This window comes from Micromys minutus (assembly GCF_963924665.1).
Source record: "Micromys minutus genome assembly, chromosome: X".
Lineage (NCBI taxonomy): Eukaryota > Metazoa > Chordata > Mammalia > Rodentia > Muridae > Micromys > Micromys minutus.
Genome location: NC_137970.1, coordinates 76685030 through 76699821, shown reverse-complemented (window position 1 = coordinate 76699821; position 14792 = coordinate 76685030).

Here is a 14792-nt window from a genome sequence, read left to right as displayed (position 1 = left end):
TATAGCTGATAAACAAGTTCTGCAATGTGTCTTGATACAAAATTAACTCAAACAAATCAGTAGCCTTCCTCTACTCAAAGGACAAACATGTGGAGAAAGAAATTAGAGAAATGATACCCTTCACAATACTCACAAAAACTATGAAATAACTTGGTGTGACTCTAACTAAGCAAGTGAAGGACCTGTATGACAAGAACTTCAAACCTCTAAAGAGGAAATTGAGGAAGTGCTCAGTAAAAGGAATGATCTCCCATGCTCATGGATTGGAAGGATCAACATTTTAAAATGTCCATCTTACCAAAAGCAATCTTCAGATTCAATGCAATCCCCATCAAAATTCCAACCCAGTTCTTCATATAGTTGAAAATAGCAATGTGCAATTTCATCTGGAATAAAAAAAGACCTAGAATAGCAAAACCCATCCTCAAAAACAAGAAAACATCTGCAGGAATCACTATCCCTGACCTCAAGCTATATTACAAGGCAATTGTGCTGAAAACTGCATGGTACTGGTACAGAAATAGGCACGTGGATCAATGAAATAGAATAGAAGATCCAGAAATGAGCCCTCACGTATATGGTCACCTGATTTTTGACAAAGGAGTCATAAACATTCAATGGAAAAGGGACAGCCTATTCAACAAATGGTGCTGGTCCAACTGGCACTCAGCATGCACAAGAATGTAAATAGACCCTTTTTTAAACTCCTTGTACAATGCTCAAGTGTAAGTGGATCAAAGATCTCCACATTAAACCAGATACACTGAAATTATTAGATGAGAAAGTAGGGAAAACCTTAGAACACATAGGCACAGGAGAAAATTTTCTGAACACCAATGGCTCAAGCTCTAAGGTCAAAGATTAACAAATGGGACTTAATGAGATTGCAAAGTTTCTGTAAGGCTAATGACATTGTCAAGGAAACAAAATGGCAGCCAACAGAATGGGAAAAGATCTTTACCAACTCCACATCAGATAGAGGCCTAATATCCAAGGTATACAAAGAACGCAAAAAGCTAGACACCAGAGAATCAAATAACCCTATTAAAAAATGGGGTACAGAGCTAAACAAAACGTTCTCAATTGAGGAATATCGAATGGCTGAGAAACATCTAAGGAAGTACTTGACATCCTTAGCCATCAGGGAAATGCAAATCAAAACAACCCTGAGATTCCACCTCACACCAGTCAGATTGGCCAAGATCCAAAACTCACATGACAGCAGATGCTGGCGAGGTTGTGGAGAAAGAGGAACACTTCTCCACTGTTGGTTGGGTTGTAAACTGATACAACCACTCTGAAAATCAGTCTGGCAATACCTCAGTAAATTGGACACAGTACTACCTGAAGACCCAGCTATTCCACTTCTGGGTATATACCCCAGAGACACTTTAATATACAATAAAGACACATGCACCACAATGTTCATAGCAGCTCTATTTATAATAGCCAGAACCTGGAAATAACCCAGATGTCCTTCAGAAGATGAATGGATACAAAAATTGTGGTACATTTACACAATGGAATACTACTCAGCCACCAGAAACAATGACTTAACCAAATTCTTAAGAAAATGGCTGCAACTAGAGAATATCATCCTGAGTGAGATAACCCAGTCACAAAAGAACAGACATAATATGCAGTCACTGATAGTGGGATGCTAACCCCAAAGGCTCGGACTGCCCCAGAAACAACTCACAGACTGTGTGAAGTTCAAGAAAAAAACAAAACAAAACAAAACAAAAAAAAGTCATGCTCAATCCTTACAAATCAAGAACACATTGACAAATTCCGGGTTACACCCTATTTTACATGTACTTTTTGCTCAGAGAGGGCAGCCTTGTTGAGTCCCTGATTTTAGTGGGATTGCTTCAAGTTTCCCACTGCTGAGAGTGTTTCTTAACTGACAAAGAAATGGGAACCTAAATTCTACTAACACAAGTAACTGAACTCTATAAATAACCACCAACAATTAAAACTTTGGAAGCATTTTCCCCACTGAGACTTCTCATAAGATCTCAGTCTCACCACTTATTCAGCAAGTAAACATAGTTGCACTGCTTTGAATTTCTTGCCTACAGAACTCATGAAGTGTGCTGAAAGTTAGTAAGTACATGGTGATTTAACCCACAGCAATAGAAAATCTATACAGCCAATAAAACCTTAAAAATAGAATAGCACATCTATAAACAATGTGAAAACTCATCTTTATCAAAGTAACCCATTTAAAAATAAACAAAATATTTGACCAGGTACTTCACCAAAATAGATGTTTTAATGGCTATGAAGCACCTCAATAGATATTCCAAATTATGTCACTAGGAAACACAACTTAAAACCACAATGTCATACAATTTCTCACATTTTAAAATACCTAAACATTTAATTTAACAACTGATAGTAACAATATATAGCAAGTGGAATTTTCATAAATCAGTCATTTATATAAAATGTATTAACATAAAATAAGCTTGATTGTTAATTAAAATATTTAAACAAGTTAAGTGAAAACAAATGTTCACAGAACATATTTGCAGCTTACTTATAAATTTTAAACCCAGTGTCTAACATAAAATTGAAATGATGTCCTTCAGTAGATGAATGGATACAAAAATTTTGGCCTTATTACACAATGGAGTACTACTCAGCTATCAGAAACAATGACTTTATGAAATTCTTAAGAAAATGGATGCATCTAGAGAATAACATCCTGAGGTAACCCAGTCACAAAAGAACAGACATAATATGCAGTCACTCATAATGGGATACTAACCCCCAGAAAGCTCTGAACATCCCAGAAACAACTTACAGGCGATATGAAGTTCAAGAAAAACAAAGGCAAAAAAAATCATTACGTTTAATCTTTACACACCAGGAAAACTTTGACTATTTCCAAGTTACATCTTGTTTTACATGTACTTAATGCTCATTGTAACTAGTAAGATTTTAAGATATACTATCAAACCTTTAAAAAAATCAAGTAATGACAAAAATATATTCATATACTGTTATGCAAAAATGCTTTTAAAATCTGTACATTTATCTTTGTTTTTTAAAATAACGTTGTTAAATTTTTTAAAAAGTGGTACTAAATTAAAGAGATGACTAGCTTCTCTCTTAAAATACTCATTCTAGCTAATGATTTGTATTGTCTCCAGATTTCTGCTAGTTATTGGTGCCAAATTTCACATTTTATATGTATTTGAATTAAAAAAATTTTAAACCCAGTGTCTAACATAAGAATAATGAATGAATGAACAACATCATATAATAAACATATTGAAATGATGTTGTTCATTCATTATTCTTATATATATATATATATATATATATATGAATATATATATAATTCATTGTCTATTCTTTTTTATTGGATGTTTTCTTTACTTATATTTCAAGAGTTATCTCCTTTCCCAGTTACCCCTCTAGAATCCCCCTATCATATCCCCTCCTCCTGTCTCTATGAGAGTGCTGCCCTACCCACCCACTTCATCCAATCTCCCTGCCCAGGCATTCCCCTACACTGGTGTATTGAGCCTTCTCTGTGCCATGGACCTCTCCTCTCATTGATGCCTGATAAGGCCATCCTCTGCTACTGATGTTGCTGGAACCATGAGTCTCTCCATGTGTATTCTTTGGTAGGTGGTTTAATCTCTGGGGATCTAGTTGATTGATATTGTTGTTCTTCATATGTGGTTGCAACCACCTTCAGGTCCTTCACTCCTTTTTTTAACTCCTCCATTGTGGACCCCTTTCTCAGTCCAATGGTTGGTTGAGAGCATCCAATGCTATATTTCTCAGTCTCTGACACAGCCTCTCAGGAGATAGCCATATCAGGGACCTGTCAGCATGCATTTTTTGGCATTCACATTATTGTCTGGGTTTGGTGACAGTATATAGCATGGATCCCCAAAGCCTCTGGATGGCCCTTCCTTCAGTATCTGCTCCAAATTTTGTCTCTGTATTTCCTCCTGCAAATATTTTGTTCCCCCTTTTAAGAATGACTGAAGCATCCCCTCTTTGGACTTCCAATGTCTTGAGCTTCATGAGGTCTGTGAATCCTATCTTGGGTATTCCAAAAATGGAGGATAGAGCTAGACGAACCATTCTCAACTAAAGAATATCGAATGGATAAGAAGCACCTAAAGAAATATTCAACATCCTTTTCTTTTACAACTTTATTTTTTTGAAAAAGAGATACATGTACATATTTTAAGAGCATTTTGGAATAAAACTATATGAAAATATTTTTGTCAGTACTTGATATTTTAAAGGTTTGATAGTATGCATTGAAATCTTACTAGTTACCATAAGAAAGAAGAACGTGTAAAACAAAAGGTAACATGGAAATAGTCAAAGTTTTCTTGGTGTGTATAGATTGAACATAGTGATTTTTAAATACCAAAATTGCCACAAGGCTATCTTCTTAGCTCTTGAGTTATTAATGACTTAAGGTCTATGTGTACCCCAGTCAGCATGCAGAAGAATGAAAATAGACCCTTTCTTATCTCCTTGTACAAAGTGCAAGTGTAAGTGGATCAAAGATCTCCACATTAAACCAGATACACTGAAACTATTAGATGAGAAAGTAGGGAAAACCTTAGAACATATAGGCACAAATGAAAATTTCCTGAACAGAACACCAATGGCTCCTGCTCTAAGGTCAAAGATTAACAAATGGGACTTAATGAGATTGCAAAGTTTCTGTAAAGCTAAGGACACTGTCAAGAAAACAAAATGGCAGCCAACAGATTGGGAAAAGATCTTTACTAATCCCACATCTGATAGAGTTCTAATATCCAATATATGTTCAACATCATTAGTCATCAGGGAAATGCAAATCAAAACAACCCTGAGATTCCACCTCACACCAGTCAGAATGACTAAGATCAAAAATTCAGATGACAGCAGATGCTGGTGACGGTGTGGAGAAAGAGGAACACTCCTCCAATGTTGGTGGGGTTGTAAACTGGTACTCTGGAAATTAGTCTGGCAGTTCCTAAAAAAAAAAAAAAAAAAAAAAAAAAAAAATTAGACATGCTACGTGAGGACTGAGCTATACCACTCCTGAGCATATACCCAAAAGATGCTCCAACATATAACAAGGACACATGCTCCACTATGTTCATATCAGCCTTATTTATAATAGCCAGAAGGTGGAAAGAACCCAGATGCCCTTCCATGGAGGAATAGATACAGAAATTGTGGTATATTTACACAATGGAGTACTACTCAGCTATCAGAAACAATTACTTTATGAAATTCTTAAGAAAATGGATGCATCTAGAAAATATCATCCTGAGTGAGGTAACCCAATCACAAAAGAACACACATGGAATGCACTCACTGTTAAGTGGATATTAGTAATTGACTATTCATTTGTTGTCATGGTTATTTTAAACTTTAGATATTTTAATATGTGAGTTTTTAATGACTTTCCATGTGATTATCTTGAAAATCATCCATTTTGTTGAATATGTGTTACAGTTTCATTCATATACAATTTCAAAACAATCTGTTGTTATACCAAATTAGTAATTGCTTAGGTACAGAGTAGGGAATTAAAGATAAAGAGGGGAATTTATAAAAGAGTGCAGGTAAACTTTTTAATGTAATAGATATATTTCTTATTAGTGCCAAAATGGTTCACAAAAGTTTAAACAGTAATTTGAGTAAGTTATCCAGTTCATATACATATATGTACTGACAACATATTGCAGTCAAGGAATATATATCTCCAGTTATGAGTAGGCTGATAAAAGATGACAGCTATGGATAAACACATTGCTTTTCCAAGATATTTCCTTTTACAGTAGTAATTCAAGTGCCTTCATTGAAAAGAATATGTAAAACTCCGACTTCAGTACAGTATAGGAGGATGATATATCCACATGTGCTAGAGACAAACAACTAGTATTTGATTCTGAACTCTGTCCATTTAAGAGGTGTATGGTTCTAGGTATGTTCCTTTTCTTTTCTATGTTTAGTTTCCTCCTTTGGAAAAATAAATAAATATCACTATCCATAATACACACACACACACACACACACACACACACATACACATACACAACATATGTGTGTCTTATATATGTGTGTGTGTTGTGTGTGTGTGTGTGTGTTATTCAAAGCATATTCCTTAAACCTCTGCTATGTGCCTAAGACTGTGGACAAAAAAGCACGACTTTTGGCAGAAATAATATGAGCTGTTAGAGGATGCCTCTAATTTTACAAGTATGTCAGAGTTAGGTTTCACATGATTTCTGCATACTATACTGGAGTATAACAAATACCTAGGGGAACATTTACTATTCTTTGGTCAAAGGTACAGTATTTGATACATCCATATATCCTAATTTGTATACTTACTTATATGGATGATTCCTGTGTCCAAGTCCCCCCATCATTTGCTGACTTCCCATTAAATAAAATTAGCATTGCATGACCCTTTTGTAGAGGAAACTTTTGTAATTAAATGTGAGTCTGTCAGATTAAGTACCGCTGGGTATTTTTAACATATATTCAGCAATCATTTAGTACGCTTTGATAAAATGTTGGGAGTAGAAAAGTTAGGGATGAAGATATGGTTGTGTCCTGAACCAATTCAGACTTGGGAGAAAGGCACAGAATCCTGCAGATTACACAGCCTATCTACACAACTTCTGCGGGCCCCTGATCTCATGGAGAATGTAAATCTAGGAAACAAAATATGCTTGGGTTGCCACACAAAGTTCCATATAAAGAATCAATGACACAAACTGGTAGCATACTAGCAGAACTGTAACTACTTGTTTCTTTGCATGTGCTTAGGTTCCTGCAGGGTTGACATGGAAGCCAGAGCCTTGCTTATACTGAATCACTGAACTATGCACACAGCAGAAAGGTATCAGAGACTTTGTTTGTTTTCCTTGCTATTTATACTTTTCTTTCTATTTCTCTCTCTCTCTCTCTCTCTCTCTCTCTCTCTCTCTCTCTCTCTCTCTCTCTCTCTCTCTCTCTCTCTCTCTTTTCTATCTTTTTTTTTTTTAAGAAAACTCTCACTGTATAGCCCAGGCTATTCCAGAACACATACTATGGCCCAAACTGGCCCAAAATGTGATCATCCAGTCCCAACCCTAAGTGCTGTCTGTGATGAGGCACCACACCAAGTTTACAAGCCTAATTTTGCTTCTTCTCCTGCAAAATTTCTTGACTAAGAAAACCCTTCCTTGCATAATTGTATACTTCGATTAGAGTGTGTGTGCCGTGTATCACTCTTTCTGGGATACATCTGGCCTACCTCCTGCTCTTTTCCTCCTGAGCCACATCTGTTACAGCTGTTTGTTGCTGCTTGAAGTATTCTTTTGCTAGAAATTGTCTTAGCTTGCAGTTGCCTTGGCATTCTTTCCCGGCTGCCAGTCTGTAATTAGACACTCTGCAAAGATTACTGGGAAGCAACACAAGTGATACCATCGCAGAATCAATACTCCTGAGGGACTAGGAACACTTTGCTGTCCAAAAACAACAGAAGAAGCCAAGCCCAAAGCCAATTTTCCTCAAGCACACTTGGGGACACCCCTAACACACACACACACACACACACACACACACACACACACACTTCATTGAAATTGAGATCTCTTTGGAAAAGGGGATTTTGTTCCAGATTCCCCAGGACCCACTACTACTAACCTTACTATTTATACCACAGACTCACACTGTTTGTGCACAAGTGAATAGAGATATGCCCTCCCCTCAGATAGACAGAAGAGGGCACACATAAAGGAAACCACCCCACCCATATCCATGGCGGCTAATGTCAGGGTTGGACCTAGAACTCTGCCTCTTTGCTAAGTTACACCACAGTCAGAAGCTCAGCTTGTCTACTGAGTGTAGGGAAGGAAGACTAACTCATCTGGGCCCTGGAGTACCAGTATGAATTGGTTGAACTGGAAGTGGGATGGAAGATACTGCAGTCATATAATTGGGGCAAACAAATGATAGGGATGTCTTTAGTAAATGAAGCACAGAGCAAGTAGGAAGGAGTGAAGGGTCCCCCTTGGTGGAAAGATGGAATTTCTTATGAGTTGTGAGGAGAACAAAGGCTGATGTGTCTCATGGAAAAGGAACATGATGCTGTGTTTGAGACCATGGATTCACCAGACTGCCTCTAACCACTTGTAACATACTCCCACCACCTTATTAAACCTGTGGTTCAGACTCCTCACCTTAAAAATGGTAGCAGAATAGACTCACCCTAAGGGCATTTTGATGATTCAGTGAGTTCATATTCATAACTTGGAATGGTAGCTGATACATAGACCACTCACCTGATAATCCCTGTTATCGCTTTGGAGGAATGGTGTACATTGTTTCTGAACTGTTTCCCAAATGCCAGTATGTTAAAGGCTTAGGTCCTTGCCTCAACCTATTGAGAGGCGGTGCAAAACTTTAGGATTTGGAAATCTGTGGAAGGCCTTTCACTCCTATAACTCTCTAGAGTTTATTCTTAGCCATGAGGCAAATGCCACCTGTTTGAGATGTCATCAGGGGTACAAAAGAAATAATGTCAGTTGACTGTGAACTGAAAACCTTCAAAACAATCCTACAGAGTGCATATTTTTCTTTATATATTTATATCAAATACTTCAAAAGTTTTGTTATATTAATGGAAGGCAGTTAATATATGAGGATGAATTGTAAACGGGTTTGAAGGCCAGTCTTAGGGAGTGATGTGGCATCAAGTCTTTTAGTGTCTTCCGTCTCTTTGTGGTCCTTCTCCATGATTTTTAGCTACATGCAGCCATCATCCTTCCTCAACTGCAGATTCAGATTTGCCTCAAGTTGTAGTAGTTGCCCTACCCAGAATTCTGGAACTCTGCCTCAATTCACCCTTGCCACTGGCTTAGCCATGACCTCTGGCCTAGTTCTTCTTTTTCCCCCACTTCTAACTTTATCCTTCATTTCACATGATTTAATAAGCGATAACATATAGTCATTATTTTTGTTTACTTTTTCTGTGTACATATGCTATTTGTGCATCTTCACGTATGTGCATGTCCATGGAAACATGTGGAGAGAAGATGCAAGTGAATGCATAGGTGAACCTGTCTACAGAGTTGTCTAGAAGACAACTTTGAATGACATCCCTCTAGTGCCACCCACTTTTTTTGAAACTCACCAAATAAGCTTATAGTTTTCTTTTTTTTTTTTTTACAAAGGGATGTCCTTTTTATGTCTATATTGATTGCACACAATCAATATGCTTTATTAAAGCATATCATTTACTTTTCTCAGAATCACTCCCAGTACCTACTCCCAGTCTATGTCCTACACATCAGCTTCTCTAACAATCTCCCTTCTAACTTTCATGTCACATAGAAATAAAATACAGGTTCCATGCATGAGAAAGGAAGAACATGAAAAATTTGTATTTCCAGTTGTGATTTATCCCACTAAATATGACAACATCCAGGTCCATCTAGTTCTTCTAGTCCAAGATCTGCAAATGATTTGGTGACTCAGGTAACCCAGTGACCCTTCATCACATCATACTATAACCTTTGCCCTTCTTCTTCTAAAGCTGAAGCTGGTAATTTTTTATAGTTCCAGAATCCCCCAAGAACTAGACCACTGGCTTATTTTCATCAGTCCTCTAGCCATGAGAAGTCCAGTCCTGTTCCTGACCCCCAGTCCAATCTAACAATGAGTCCATACTACAATCTGACAGATTTCCATTAAGGTGATCAAATTGCAGCCTGCCTGTACTTTAGACTCTAAAGCTTAGAACGTGTTTCTAGATTCCTGTAATCATGTTTCACTCACCTGTCAAGACATCCGTGCTTCTTTTGGTTAAAACCTGACATAGCAAATATGTCAGGATCACTACCTGCTGAGCCTTGTTGTGCTGTGTGCTGCCTATTAGATTATAATTAGTTCCACTGTGTGCATTGTATGGTCCATGGTGTTTACTGTTGACCTTGGTTAGAAAGAAGGGGGGAGTATATCATGCAGGGCCAGCATTGCTATGCTAAGGAGATTGAACTTGATTCTAAACAGTTGTCTTTGGGGATTTTGGTATCTCTTTGTGGTGAACTTAAAGAATTGGATCGTGCACCTACAATTCACATACATATTTATTAATTTTATATCTATATGTTTTATAGAGAAACAGCTATAGTAATGCTGTGCACATGAGAGCACAGACAAATATACTAAGCAATGAATAGAACGTCAGCCATTCGCATCTTTGAGTTCTTCATCCTCAGATCCATTTCATCAAGAATTGAAAATATTGGAGGATGGTGTGGATATGTAATGAGTATGAACAACATTTACCTTGTTATTATTCCCCAGATAGTATAGTATAGAGATACTCAGCCTCAGATCCAGATAGTACCTCACCTAGTGGCTGGGAGACCTTTTATCATCAGCCTTGGTGGCTTGTGGCCAAGGAACTGTATCTACTATCAATTCCATAAATTTGAGTAGCATAGCTCAAACTCTAGATTTAGATTTGGATTTCATAACAAAAGAGCCAACCCTGCTAGAGTGGATGTGAGTTTGATGTTTGTCAACAACAAATGTGCCAGAGACACATCCTGCAATGCCAGATAGGCTGTTTCATTGTAACATTCAAGCACAGCCTAGGTTAATTTTTTTCAGCCTTAGTGATCAAAGAGTTTGTTCTCATCATCACATTAGAACCACTCTAGGTAGCTAAAAGTGGTACAAGACACCATTCTCTGGGATGGGGTAGATAAGCCTAAAACTTCAAGAGCTTTGCAGTAGACTGGTGAAGGATAACAATGGAAGGGTAACAATGGAAAAACCCTCAGAGCTCCATTTCCAAGCCTACCTGTGGGCAGAACTTCTACAATAGATCCAACGGCATAGAGAAAAACATGTCTTATAGAATTCCATTATAGCCTTCATCCCTGATAGTTGGCCTTGAGCTATAAATTCACTTCAGGAATAGGAAGTCTATAGCATCTTGGGCCTGAGTCCTACTTCAATAGTAAGCTGCTGTTAGGAAATGATGGCTCAGTGTGACACAGCCTGTCTGTTTTGACTGTCTCTTTATTCATAGTGATCCTGGCCAAATCCAACAGTGCAGAACCATATATCTATGACTGAAGATGAGAAACCTGGTGCCTGTGTGCACTGATTACTCTTTTTAGGTACTCATCTGATTCATCCTGTGGGTTTGAAACAGATGTGGGTGCGGCTCGCCCTCTAGTGGTGAAAATAGGAATAACATACCCTAAGCCTACTCACAGCCAACCTGCACCTGTCGCCCCCTAGTGCTAACACAACAAAAGTGACTACAGGTTCAACGAAAGAAAGGTGCTTATGTAGACTCTCTGGGATGGGCACAGATAAAGTCTGGCTAAGTAATGAGGCAGCGATGGTGTACTCCTTTAATTCCAGCACTCACGAGGCAGAGGCAGGTGGATCTCTGTGAGTTCAAGACCAGCCTGAACAGAGTAAGGAAAGGGGATTACACAGAGAAACCCTGTCTTGAAAAACCAAAGCCCCCAGAAAAAAAAAAAGTCCTTCAATGCAGATAACATCACACATCATAAATATCAAGAACGTATGGTGAGCCATGACCTTTCTTAGTCAAAATAAAGTGACAAGAGATAACCAGACAGTACAAGACTCAGGTTAAGAATTTAAAACAGTTTTCAAAGAAAACTCAATAAGCTGGAAGAAAACAAAGAAATTATTCAATACCTTAAGAGAAAAACTTCATAAAGATATGGAAGTAATTAGTGAAATGAAACAGAATTCTTGAGTTGAGTAATATGCTCAGTGAAATTTAAAATGAGAAAGAAGGTATCAATAACCGAATAGATCAAATACAGGAAAATGCAAGACAGGTTATTAAAATGCACAGTTTGAATATTTAGAAAGAATAGGGGGTGAGACGGAATGAAGAGCATTTACACGAATTTGGGGAGAATATTTAGAGGGCAAATAATTGGTGTGGTGCTTTATCTTCAGTTTTAACTTGACAGTTTAAAAGCACACAGGAGACATAGGGTGTGTCTTTGAGGGGACTTCTAGAAAGGTTTAACTAAAAAGTGAAGACCAATTCTTAGTGTGGGTAGCTCCATCCCAGAAATTAGGGCCCTGGGTTAAATACAAAGGGAAAGGGGGAAAGCATTCATCTCTCCCAGCTTCCTAACTGCAACTACAATGTGATCAGATGTCCCACATTGTCACTCCATGGGTCCCCACTGTCATAGACAAAATCACCTTTTCCAAAAGAAATCAAGATAAATCCTTCTTTCCTTATGCTGCTACTTCCAAAGATGTAAAATCAAACTGAAAGAAACCACAGAATAGCTCCCAAGCCCACAGAAGGACACAAATATCCAGAAACATAAAGGTCAATATGGCCAACAGCTATATTTATTTCAACCATGTCTGCCGTAAAATATCTTGTAGTGGATGAGAAAACACTGAAAATCCGATTCTCGAGGCTATACAAGAAACGAAACAGATGGCACAGATGAGAATCTCTTTTCTTCTCAGGGTAACCGCATAGACCAAGAGACAGTGGAAGGAGGTTTTCCCAGTACTGAGAAAAACAGAACCGATGCCAAGAACGCTATCCAGCAAAGCTGTCCTTGTAAATGAAGATGAGATAAGGACATTCTCAGAAGAACAAAGGCTGACTTAATGGAGCCATACTAGATCTGTCCCAAAAGAAGTGCTTAAGGAACTTCTTCAAACTGAAAGAAAAGGGTGTTAATAAGGAAGAAGAAAATGGAGAAGGGATAAAAGTAAGTGTGCTCAGTAATAATATGCTAATACTAGAAACCTATGTAAACCATACATACACACCATGGAGATAAGAACAATTAAAATGTTAAGCTGTATTGAATACGGTAATATTTAAAATAGCACATAAAATTTAGGACATCTACCCTTTTATTTTTAACTCTTATCTTTATATCATATTAAGTTGCTACCATTTCAAAATAGCTTACTATAATAAAAAGTTCTTTTATAAAGCCTCATGGCAACTACAAAATAAGCTTTATCACACAGAAACAAAGCACCAGAGCAAATTGTTAATAACCAAAGTAGATGACAAGAGACTGAGGAGAAAATAAAAAGAAAGGAACCACAACAAAACTTTAAAACAAGAGAAACTGGGTATGATTAGACTCCATTGATGACTAAGCTTGAATGCAAATGGATTAAGTTCTCCAATTAATAAATATTGAATAATTTAATGGTATTAAAATTTGTGACCCACTTTACAGGAAAGGCTATTCTAAAGGTAGAGAATGAAAGTGAAATTACTCACATCTGGAGATGGTAACTTCCTGTAAATCCTGTTCCAAATAATGCAACACATTCTTGGGAACACACACACACACACACACACACACACGGGGGGGGGGAGAGAGAGAAAGCCTTGATTCCTAGACACAAATATGTATACACAAAATAATGATAATAAAACTTTTGAATTAGTGTATATAATGATAGCATTATTACTTGTAAATGGAATCCTTATCACATTTTATTTAATTTGAACTAAGGACTCTTTAATGTGGCCCTAGAACCATGTAAACACAAACAACAAAAGTAGACTCCTCGAAATATACATATATATGTATTATATATGTCTGTGTGTGTGCCTGTGTGTGTACTCAGCCCTGATATAATCATGTAATATAAGCAACGCTATACAGACCTAGCATGGTATATTTATATATTTACACACACACATCAAATAAAATAGAAAAATGAGCCATGAATTTAACAGGAAGTGGAAGAGGAAGAGGAGAGGAAATTGGGCAGGTTGGAGGGAAATGACACAGAAGGGGTTGGAAGGAAAAAACAGAGGTATGATGTGATTATATTTCAATTATACTTAAAAATCAAAAATACTTCATATTTTCAGTTGTGAACCTAGCATTTGATGGCTAAACTATTTCTCCAACTGTAGAAAACTATTTTAAATTTAAAAATTATATTTAGGATGCCAAAATGATAGCAGTATAGCAAGTGTTTATGGTATTTAGTTTTACTATGCATTACAATAAACCTATACATTATGAGAGGACTATAAATATATTTGATGGAAAAACTTCCATTTAACAGAAGGGACTTGATCACTCACAGATTTTACATCCATAGGAGGCCCTGGAACCAATCATCCACAGATACTCAAGAATAGCTATTAATAGCAGTTCTAGCATATTTTCCCACAGGAGTTGTACATCTTAGCTATGCCTCAGTGGAAGCCCTAAGATGGAACACGGTTTGAAAAACGCAATTGTAGAGACCTACAGAAACACTTCTGTAGTGGTTTAAGTAATAAATGATAGTGGCCTAATTTCAGGAATGTGGTTTTAAAAAAGAACAATGGACTGGAGGCACAGAACAAAATATGAATAAACCTCTTTAGCCGTGGGAGACAAATTAGCAGTGTCATGTGACCTATGATAAAGTGCTGGCCAGCTCTATTCTTGGTTCTGGACAAAATGGAGCCTGTAGTGCCTATGCTTTTGAAGGTGCATACCACTAAACTATAAACATAACAGCATTTGTGGTGGAATTTATAGCTGATTCTACTGTTCCAAATCTAGAATTCACCATTACCACAGCATGTTCTATAACTCTAAATATCCATCCACCCTGCTGTCTAGGCAATGATTTTTATATTGCTTATTTTGTGTAAAATCAGAAGGAAATCAGGCCAAAATGCCACTCGGGTTTGGGAGTTACATTTTTGCCAACTTTGATGATTGAATACGATTCAGCCATTAAGAACAAAGTCATTATGAGTT